The sequence below is a fragment of the Sorex araneus genome, chromosome 1 (assembly GCF_027595985.1).
Source record: "Sorex araneus isolate mSorAra2 chromosome 1, mSorAra2.pri, whole genome shotgun sequence".
Lineage (NCBI taxonomy): Eukaryota > Metazoa > Chordata > Mammalia > Eulipotyphla > Soricidae > Sorex > Sorex araneus.
Genome location: NC_073302.1, coordinates 177,357,729 through 177,369,431, shown reverse-complemented (window position 1 = coordinate 177,369,431; position 11,703 = coordinate 177,357,729). Strand labels below are relative to the sequence as shown.

The 11,703-nt window shown below is 38.5% G+C and overlaps 1 long non-coding RNA gene across 1 annotated transcript in view; it reads left to right on the top strand.

Annotated features, from left to right (window-relative positions):
• Positions 1–6,041: 6,041 nt before the first annotated feature.
• Positions 6,042–11,703, top strand: part of LOC129400084 (uncharacterized) — a 209,835-nt gene continuing 204,173 nt past the window's right edge. The window contains exon 1 of the long non-coding RNA XR_008627424.1: positions 6,042–6,295. This is a non-coding gene — a long non-coding RNA (uncharacterized LOC129400084). The remainder of the gene's footprint in view (positions 6,296–11,703) is intronic.

Here is an 11,703-nt window from a genome sequence, read left to right as displayed (position 1 = left end):
AGTTTATTGCCTTCTCCTGGTTTCTCAAAGTCCTGGAATAGAATTTTATTGATCCTTTCATCATACCCCTGTGGTGCCTGGCATAGAATGGGTGCTCAATAAATTCCTATTGGACCAGTTTAAATAATTGAGATACTTTCAATAGACTAGGTGACTAAAAAATGTTCAAAAGGTTTATTTAAAAATAAAACCACAACGAGTAGTGGACTCTTTCCAAAAATGGGCACATTTCCCAGTCATTTTAGAGGTCTTGGAGAACAGCCTAAACACTGATCTTCACTGATCCAAATCGGCTTCATTAAACACTCCCTGGGCATGTGAGATGGATGGAATGTGAGCAAAGTCCTGACAGGTAAAGAGATGAGATCTCCTGCCTCCAGGTGTGCCTCCACTGCTCTTGGCCTCAATTAATGGCTCTGCCATGTAGCTTTCAAGAAGGAAACTGCTGTTCGTATGAGGGCCAAACAATGCTCCTTTGTCTGGACATTTTCGAAGTTCCCTTAGATAGAGGACAAAGTATGGATCTATGTTCCATGGGTAGGACTGCACTGCAAATTTTTGGAAAAATAAGGAAGGCTCTCCGGTCTGGGTGAGCGACTCAGATCGAATCTGGTGGACCTTTACCACTCTGGGTACATTTTATGTTATCTAAAAATTAATTAAGACATCTGAGACATATCTATGTTGTAGAAGGTAGATGAGTGTTTAGATTTCTTCTCTTCCTTTTATTATAGGTGAGAGCTCTACCTATTACCCCCTATCCCATCCCAGGTGGGCACTTTGACACACCTAAAATAACACACATACCTTGTGTGTATGTATATGTTGCTGATGGTTTAATTATATTATATAAAGGGAAGCTAATACTTGCCCTGTTAATTGGTATGACTAGTTAACAACAAAATGGTGTTCTCTTAGCATCTCTTACCTTTGTACCCATAAACAGAGAGTAGTTGAACTCTTGACATCATAACATGGAGAGAAGTGGCATGCTAGGTTAAGGTTAGTGTAGGGGAACAAAAGTTACACATCCTTAAAGAGGGAAAAAATGCTTATTTTTAAAAATTATTATTGAAGTTTATGGTGGTGCTAACATACTTTAGTTATAATATCGCTGCATTGCTGCATTACACTTAATGCCAAAATGCCAGTGTCCCTCCACCACTGTTCCTAGATCCCTTCTCTTCACCACTCCTTCCACCCCACTTTTATCATGGTAACTTCAATTCTGTTGTTAGAGTCTAAGAGTTTATTTCCAAGGGCCCAAGGATAGTACAGCAGGTAGTATGCTTAACTTGCATGTTGCTGAGCCCAGTTGAGGCTCCTCCAGCACCAGGAGCAGCTCAGAACAAGTAGTGACCCCTGAGCATAGCCATGTGTGGCCCAAAGACAAACAAGAGAGAGCATGCTCACTGGACTTAGTCATTCTCTCACTTTACCTCATTATATATAACACATGAATGGATCATCTGTAGTCTTCTTCCTGATTTATTTTGCTTAATATAAAAATATTTGGTTCTATTCAGAATAAAGCAAAATCAAGATCTCCTCTTTTCTCATAGCTGAGTAGAAGTAATTTTTCTGTTCAATCCAGGAATGAGAAAGAATTTAATCTGCGATAGACTGGCAATTAACATCAAAGCAATTACAATTCTCCTTTGAATACTCCACGGTAGCCAGAGTGAGGGGTCCCAGACATGGAGCAGCACCCGGGCATGTTCAGGGATTGCCCTGCACTCAAAGACACAACATGAGACACATGGAGACTACTCAGCAAATGAAGAACGGAAGTGGAGTAATACATTCACATTTTCATTCGTTCCCTAGGGCAGCCTGAAGAGTCTGTTACAAATAGGATAACTGAAACAAGCAGCAATGTGTTATTTCACAGTTCTGGAAGCCAGAAGTTCAAAATCAAGATGTTGATTCTTTCTGAAGGCCATAAATGAACTTTATGTTCCAAGGTTCCTTCCTTGACTTATAGATGGTGATCTTTGTCCCAGTGCATGCAGATCATCCTTCCTCTCTTGGTGTTTGTCACCACATTTCCCTTTATCTAAGAAGTACGTGAGATGGCTTGGAAGCTGCCCTCACATGCTGGGGGAGAGGGCAGCTCAGATAGAGAAGGGAACACCAACTAAAGTGTAGTGGAGGATCCACTCAGGATGGGAGAGGCAGGTTAAAAGCAGACTATAGACTGAACACGATAGCCACCCAGTATCTCCATTGCAAACCATAACACCCAAAAGGAGAGAGAGAACAATAAGTAATTCCCTGTCACGGGGGGTGGGGGTGGAGAGGACAGAACGGGGAGGGGGGGACACTGGGGCCATCAGTGGAGGAGAATGGGCACTGGTGAAGGGATGGGTATTCGAGCATTGTATAACTGTAACACAAGCATGAAACTCTGTAACTGTACCCTCACGGTGACTCATTAATAAAAAAATAAAATAAAAAATAAAAGTACATGAGAATACTACACTAATGTCCTCATTTTAATTTTGTCCCCTTTGCTAGAATCGCATGTCCAAACACTGTTGCATTCTGACGTACTGAGGGCTAGGAACTTCAACATATGAATCTGGGGTGGAAGTGGGCAGTATAACTCAATTGAATTTTATAATGATTCTGATATATGAAAGTCACTGATAGATGCTGTGCTCATAGCTCAGTAAAAGAGGAACTGAATTATAGTAAGATGACCATTTTTGTGCCAGAGGCTATCAGCTTCTGGGTCTAGACATGGAAATGAATTACATGGACACAAAAACTTCTAGTAGGGACTAAATAAAGGTTTAAGAAGTATACAAAATAGTAAGATTTATTTCTCCTAATAAATATTTGTGGCAAATTTATCTTTGGGTCAGATCATGGTGGACCAGAAAGGCATGTATTTCCTGTTTTCTTGAGGATTTATCCCCATAACCACTTGACCTCAGTTTTCATGTTCTGTCCTATCTGCAACATCTTTGTGCATTATATATCCTAGCCTGTCTTAGTATGTTTATGCCATTGTAAATATAACAGATAGATACATATACATCTCTCTCCCTCAGAAGCTCAGCTATGTCTGGGTATAACAGATTTAATTTGTGTCAAATCCATTGCAATGTCAGCTGTCAAGTAAAATAGCTATCTGTTAAAGTTTTGTTTAACAGATATTAAGGTGACAGGTGAATTGGTTAAGTTCTGTGGGTTTGTTTAAGTTTCATTTATGATTGTAAGATGTGAAAAATAACATGAATTTGTCTTGTTAATGAAGTTTATTAGAAAATGATAGAATAATGAAGGAAGTTCATAGGAAGAAATGACCATCTGCACTGACCATTCAATACTGTAAAAGTAAACGTAGAAAAATAATAGGAAACTATGGTGACATGTTACAGAACATTAATATTCCAGGGAACCCTCCCCACCTCTTTGTTTCTTTAATCATCCAGTTGCTTCTGTGGCTCAAGGGCACCAGGGCTACCCATGCGATGCACCACTAGGGCTTCACCCAAGTGAGACACACTTAGTACTGGAGTGAAGACACAAGCTGGTAATGGCACATTTTTCACAAGAAATTAGAAAAGATGACAAGGGCTGACAGACAAAAGGACGTTTTCAGTAAAGGCTTTTAATCATGTGTTAACAATGAACCACTCACTTTAGAGCCCTCTGAAATTTTCCCTGAAGCTTAACAAACAAATTTGAACATACTCTTAAAAATGGCTGCATAAATATTTTTCTTTGCCCATTTCAGAGCCTGCTATTCAGAAAGGCTCTTTGAAAACAATATTTTTATCTGTACCTCAGATTTCATCCATACCCATTAGCTGCTCAATTAGGCGAGACAAACTTTTAGTTGCATGCCAGGGGCTTAATTTAATTTGCCTGGGATAAGCAGTTGCCATAACTGTGAAGCCCTGGGTTTTTTAGAAATTAAACCAGAGTAGCGAAGCAAAAACTCTTCAAATACAGTGTGGAAATTGAAACAGACCACAGTTCATATTGTACAGGACGTTCAAAGCAATTTAGCAAGTACTATGCAGGTATATTAGGCATATCTGATCTTGTTTTTTTCAGTTACAGCTTTTTTTTTTCTGTTCTAATCATGTGTATTTTAAAGGAGAGCAATGGAAGTGACATCAGTTCATAGAGATGAAAGGTTTCCTGTGTGATTCTGTTTGCATTAAGCAAAAACAGATAACAATTTTAGCCTAAAGGAATATTTCTGGAAATCAAATGCAAATTCTATTAAGAACTTTAATAATCATAATTTTCAGTACTTTAGCATTTCTAAATACTGAAATCATTTGGGACTAAATGCTAAGAAAAAAATAAATTTTGAGAGAAGCTTCTTATTTGGTGATTTTAAAAAAGAATTTAAAACAACATTTAAGGTATATAATGCTTAAAGAAGGGAAACTTCTTTAACATGTTAATTCTTTTTTGGTGTGGGGTTTCCCAGCTCAAACTCAGAGGACAGAGGGGCCACTCTGGTGATATTGGCCATGTGGACTGGGCATTTGATTTCTAGGCGAGGTGATGCTGGAAGTGTGGGGAGTGGGGCCACTGCAGCCTAGCACCAGGGCAGGGTGACCCCAGGGACACTGACAGCAGGTAGAAAGGCCTGGCATTGAAGCCCTCACTCAGTGTGGACCCTGAGCCAGGGTTAATTCAGCTCCCAGATCCATGTCAGTCACTTGACTTCAGGCAACTCACATGACTATGTCTCGGTTCCTTGGCTTGTGAAAACATGAAAGAAGCACTTTGTTCTACAGACACAGGGTTGTCTTTATCAAAGGAGGAAAGGATAAATGTGACCAGCGTATTTCAGGTAGGGAAATGTGCAGGAAGGGTATAAATTGAAGTTGTGAAATAGCAGTCGTTTTTGAGGAAACTGGGAGTTGAACACCAATGAATCCGAGGAGTAGAGATGCCCCTGCAGAAGGCAGACTGGTTTTCAGCAGCATGAAAAGTAGAGCCACTGAGGAAGATGAATGGAGTCTTGTACCTTGAGGTTTTTTTTTTTTTTTGAAATGTGTTTCTTCTGCTGATTGTCGTGCTCTGCTGTCACTGATGGTGGAATTTGTTAAGAATCTTTGTGGGATCAGGGCCAGGGAAGAAATCATTGCAAATAATTGGCTGGCATTGATAACTGAGTCCCCTGACTGGGTCTCCCGCTAAGCCTGGTAGATGGGAATAATCCATGCAGCGTCTGAGAGTGATGAGGTGATAATTGAAGAGACAGAGTTAAAGTCACAGAAATTCACGAGATGTTCCATGCCCAAAGCTTCTCAGCATGCAGAATTTATTCGACAGGAAAACAGAATAGCAAGAAGGGATTGGCTGATGATTTCTTATTTGTAGATTCGCTTGCTTAATCACCAGTGAGGGAAAGTGACTACTTACAGGTGAGTTGCCAAAGTGAACAAACATGAGTTATGTTAAGAAATTAACAAAAGATGAATTCAGGACAACTTTCTGGAAAACTCAGTCTGGTGATAAGAGTCACTGGACTGTGAAATAGTCTTTCAGTGGAAAGGGGAGGCAGTGCCATCATTTAGGACATTTAGAACAAGACTAGCTAAAGCATCTGCTAGAATCTTATCCAGAAGGGAAAAATCCAGGCCTGGCAAGAACTGAGCTCGCTGATGACTGTCTGGGAGCTCTCACACCTCTCATTCTTGATGTTGAAAAGTTGTGGTCAAATCCCTGAACATTTTTGCAAGCACATTTAAGACTGTAAGCGGAGTGACTCATTAGTCATTCCAGTAATCTCGAGGATTCAGTGCCAGCTGTGGAATTTCAAGCAGATGTGGCAGCATAGAAAAGATCACCTTTTGGATTCATATTCCTTTTGTCTCTCACTTTGGATTTTTCCTTGGGAGAATATGAGCATATTTTTAAAGGGCAAGTTAGGTGGTGGGAGAGATGTTCAGGGAGGGAGGAAAAATCTGTCTCAGAGAGAAAGCTTCCAACTTCTAATTTATATTTCAGAGGAGAAAAATTTCAAATGTTCATATTTAAAAATGAGCTGTGCATTGGTACATTGATCTGACCATTATAGGGTTTTCCTCACCTCAAAAATATCGTCAACTTAACAGTTATATACCGTTAAGCATTATTCCTTTGTGCATTAGGTCTAGGAAATTGATAATTCCAAATCATCTTCTGTCTACTGTCTAGTTTTTAGTCTCTACTTTGACTATTTTTAACAGAATGAACTATATCCTTGATAAGACTTCTATTGGAGAAGAAATGCATTTGCAAGATCCTGCTGAAGAGAAATGATAAGAGTGCTCTCTTGGTAAGTTGCATGACCATCTTTTGGCTCGGGGTCTCTGGACTAGGTTAACTGGGGAAAGGCAGGTGCAGATGAAAACTGAAAACATTTGTTTTGAACAAACTTGTCAAAAAATTGCTTTACTTAATTTCCATAAGATTCTAAACAAGTAGCTTTGAAAAACCACTGTAAACTAGTCTAGTATTTCCATTGCTAGTCCCTGGTGCACAGACTGTGAGCAGAAGCAGGAAGAACCATGAATGAGGCCTGCATTTAAATGAGTTCTGCCCTGGAGAATTGCTACCAGATCTTTGACTTAAGAGAAGTTCCTTATCAGTATTTTTTTTCAATTTCTTTGTATGTGAAAATGTAAAAGAATTAATGTCCCTCTGTTATATAGTCCAGTGTTTTCATTAAAGGGAGAAAAGCACTAGAAAAAATAGTATACTTATTCTGAGATAAAAGCACTGGTATTAAAGAAATATTGTTCAATTAAAACCAACTCCTGTATCCAATTAAGAACTGGAGATCATCGACGTAAATATCATCATAAAAGGTTGCTGCATCTTAACTGCAGCAATTATGCATTTCCATCCTGCGTTATCTTGTCAGCTTGAGTTGTTATAACACAAATCCCAAAGATCGGCTGGCTTAAAAATGAGACATTAATTTATCACTATCTGGATTCTGTAAATTTCAAGACCAAGGTGCTGAAAGATGCAATTCTGGGTGAGTTTCCTCTTCCTGCTTTGCAGATGACTATACCTTGCTGTGCCCCCAGATCTGAATAGGAAGCATTTCTCTAGTGCTTCCATATATGAGCATGAGAGCCCCATTCTTGTGATTTATCAAATTATATCATCAATTTTCTCATCTCCACTGCATTGTCCAGGTCTACAAATATCCTTGATATTTTCTAACTTCAACTACAAAAACAAAAAGTGCTGATCTCAATTCATAAGTACTTTCCCACCAATGATCTACTTTCACTGATCACCAATTAAAAAAAATTTAGTGAAGAAGCTAGTTTTTATTGGAACTTATTTAGAAAGATGTGGGAGGCTAGAAAGGGAGAAATGTGTGTTCTCAGAGTGAAAGTAATTAGGCAAATAAACATAGAGTCAAGCAAGCAAGATATATGCTCAAAGAAAAGCACGGGCTGGAGCAGCAAGACCCCACTGATCATCTTGATGAAAAAAAAATAGCATTATCTATATTCTCCTTGCTTATCTTTTGGGTCTTTTAGCTCTTTCCTTTAGGATTTGTACTTAGTTGAATTTGTACTCTTATCATTCTGGCAAGAAGCACCAATCATTTCTGTATAGCATGATCTAGTCATCTTGTAGCTCTGATCATTGTGAAGTTTTAGCTTCATATAACAAAGATTTTAATTTGTTATTTTTTCAATTTTTCACTTATGATTTATAAAGATGATTAATTTTTTCACCAATTCTAGGTCATTGGAGTTTTTGGTTGCTCATTCTACATTTACACATCTATCTCCACACATTTATTTCCTTCCTTATCACAGTTTTGGGGTGCTCTATTATTTGTGTCTCATCTCTGTCTATACCTAAGGAATTTAGTTTTATGCATTTATATATGACTACATTTGCTAAACCCTATTATTTCAGTCTCAACTTCTCTGAATTCTAAACCGATACTATGGTACCTCATTGATGTCTCCAACATCTAAGCATTTTCTCGCTTACTATTTCTAGTACATCTACTGAGTTACTCAGATCAAAATAACAGGAGTCATCTTTGAATCATTAGCTTCTTTCATTGTCTAGACTTTTCCCATCAGCAAATCCTAGCCATTGTTAAAATGCCCTAATCTAAGCTACTTATACTTGAATTTCAAGCTACTATCACATTATGTCTATAATATATTTCAGATTAAGGCAAAAGCTTCCTAATGAATCTTCTGACTTTTGTTGGAGACATACAAATATCCAAGGTACAAATATCAACTTTAATCATCTTTATAAATCATAAGTGAAATCCTGGCACTTCTCATTTAAAATTCTCTATTATGTTCCTATTATACTTATTATAAAATCTAGATTCTTTGTTATGTCAAAAAATTATATATATATATGTAATTTGGTGGGCCACACCCACCTGTACTTGAGACTTACTCCTGGCTCTGTGCTCAGGGATCACTCCTGGTGGTGCTCAGGGGAACATATAGGGGACTGGGGATCAAACCTCAGTTGGCCATGTGCAAGACTTTACCCATTGTACTATCTCTCTGGCCCAAGTCTCATATAATTTAAATTTTACCCATTTATTGACTCTAATTTCCTATTATATGTTCTTGTTACATAGCCTGTTCTGGTTATATGAACTTTCTTAAGTTTGATCGATATACCCGAATAACTTCCTTAAATGTTCTTGCAGTTACTGTTTATTCTATCTGAAAGAATTTGATAGAAGAATAATTTCCTGTCACCTATCTAAAGTAATCCTTGACCTTGGTTCCTTGAACTCCTCAAATATATATAAATATATAAAAAATATACATATATATTTTTAGACCGCATCTGTAGTGTTTGAATTTACATATTAATCTTCTTTTTGGCTGTCTTCACAAATGAATATAAACTTTGGAATAGTAAGTAATTTTTTAAGTTTTCCATTTTATTTTTTTGTTTGGGGGTGGCACCCCTTGTAGCACTCCAGGCTTACTCATGATTCTGTGCTCAAGGATCACTCCTGGTGGTGCTCGGGGGTCCATATGGGATACCAGAGATGGAATTTGAGTTGGTTGTGAGCAAGGTAATTGTCCTACTCTCTCTGTACTTAGACTCTGGCCCCTGAGTTTTCTACTGTATCATCATCAGCTAGTAAGCCCAACATATAGTGTTGCTCTCCTATGGCCTGAATGTTTATCTACCCCACACTTCATATGTTGAAATTAGAAAGAGCAAAGGTAATGGAAATAGAAGGTGGGAGATTTAGGAAGTGATCTGGCAATGAGGGTGGAGTCCTCATGAAGGGAATTCTTGTTATTATGAGCTCCCTCATAGCCCCACAGAGCTCTCTCAATCCTTCTATCAAGTGACGACATAAGAAGAAAGTGCTGGCTATGAATCAGAAACCAAGCTTTCACCATAATAGGTTAGTTTTGGATGTTTCAGTCTCCAGAATGCTGAGAAATAAATTTCTATTGTTCATAAGATAGCCAATTAATGCCATTTTGTTCTAACAGACTGAATAGACTAAGCTCCCTACTAATCTTTTTGTATCATGGTAATTCACCATAGTCTTTCTTTTATTTTCAAAATTGCTTTATGCTTATGTTGAATGAATAGAGACTAAATCTGTTCTCTTAGATAACAGCAGACTAATTCCAAGCATGTTAGTCTATATTCCCATAGTGATGATGAATATCAATGTTTGTTTAGTGATACTCTTTATACCTGTGATTTTGTTCCTAAGAAGTCCTAGAAATATCAGTATATCTTGGATCACTGTATCACTGTCACTGTCATCCCATTGCTCATCAATTTGCTCTAGCGGGCACCAGTAACGTCTCCATTGTGAGACTTGTTACTTGGATGACAAAGGAAATTCACTACTTTGATGTGCCATGTGCCATGAAGTTGTGTTTTGGGTGAAGTTCTACAAAATTTGGGTTATTCTTTGTTGCTTACATTCTTGACATACAGATGTGTCAGTCTGGGGATGGTAGGTTGAAGAAATAATTCTAAGATTGGAGGAGAGTGATTTGGTAAAAGAGGTATTTAGGTCAAGGATTAGTCTGGTACGTTGAAGGAAGCAGAATCAAGGAGGGATCAAAGATCCCTGGTATAGGTCCCCTTTCCCACCCTCCCCATGCCTCCATGGCAGACAATATTCCCCATACTCTCTTTTTACTTTTGGGCATTATGGCTTGCAACATACACTGAGAGGTCATGGTGGTGGGGAATGTGCACTGGTGGATGGTGGGTGTTTGATCATTGTGTGATTGTAACCCAAACCTGAAAGCTTGTAACTATCTCACAGTGATTCAATAAAATTAAAAAACAAAAAGGAGGGATCAAAGAGATTCAGTGGGTAGAAGATGAAAGGTTACTAACAGCCAGAGACCAAGCGTGGCGGGGGCATAGTGCAGAGCGGAGGAAGAGACGCCCCCCAAAGAGGAGAGGGCAGTGGATAAAGGAGGGGCCCATCTCAGCATTCCCTCAGACAATTCTTTCCGGGACACTAATGATACTTAAGTATTCAGGAATTTATTAAGTGCACATATCTGTCAGGGTTTCTGATAGGAAACTAGAAATGCTCAAAGTGATCACACTATAACATGTATTTTGTCCTCAACAAACTGATATACACAGAGAAAATCTGCATTAAACCAAATAAATTTGCTAAATTTGTGGGAAATTAAAGGTAGTGGCAATTGAGATTATGGACAAGAGGAATGTCCGACAGATAAGGGGAAACTTTAAGTAAGTGTCCTTGGAAATAAGGAATCATATTTTAAATTATCTCATTGTGGAACAAGTGCTTCACTGTCAATAGGGGATTGTTTTCCTCTTTGTCCTTGCCTCACATCAGTAAAGAGTATGAATGATGAAATAGAAAATCTGAAGACAGCTAGACAGACACATTATTTCCCAGAGTGTCTGAAAAGTTTTACACAGGGGATCTCAAATGTAGGCAAATGTTTATAAATGATTTTCGTATCTTCTACATTCTTCATTTTTCCCCCTGGAACTCCTTGGAGAAGTTTACATGATATTCTGTTTGAAGTAAAATCAGCATGTGTCCCAAGTAAATCAACAACAGCTGTTTTCAATAGCATAGTGTATCCAAAAATATCATCATGAACCAGAGAAAGAAGAGCTTGAATGCTTATGTTTTCAGGTTTTGTGGGGGGACCGAGTATGACCATGTTGGGGGCCACAAGTGGACACAGTTCAAGTTGCTAGGCTATTTGGGCCATATTTAATAGAACAGTGACCTTTGGGGGAAGTTTTGGTATGATCTGAAGGTAGAAACACCAGCCCAAAGGGATCCCAGGTACATTTAACAAGTTCATGCATCTATTGGCTGAAGTTTTATTCAGAATCCTGAGTATTTTTCTAAACTGTCCAGAAAAATATCTCAATCTAAAATTTTCTTGAGAGAGACTCACAGCAGGGACTCTGTCACAAAACACTTGCCTGGACTGTGTGAGGCTCTGGTTTGTATCCTCAGAGCCCCGAGCCAGCTCTTGCTTCTGAACCCTACTGGAGGCAGCCAAAAGTGAACACAAACACTAAAATCTGCTTGTCTCCACCAGCAGTTCTTAGTATAATATGATAGTTGATTTTATTTTCTGTTGCAATGAATATGTAGAGTCGATGAACTTTACATTGCTTTAGGCTTAGCAGAGAACCAGCTGTTTCAAATTTGACCTTGCCTTTCATTCACGGGAATTCCTT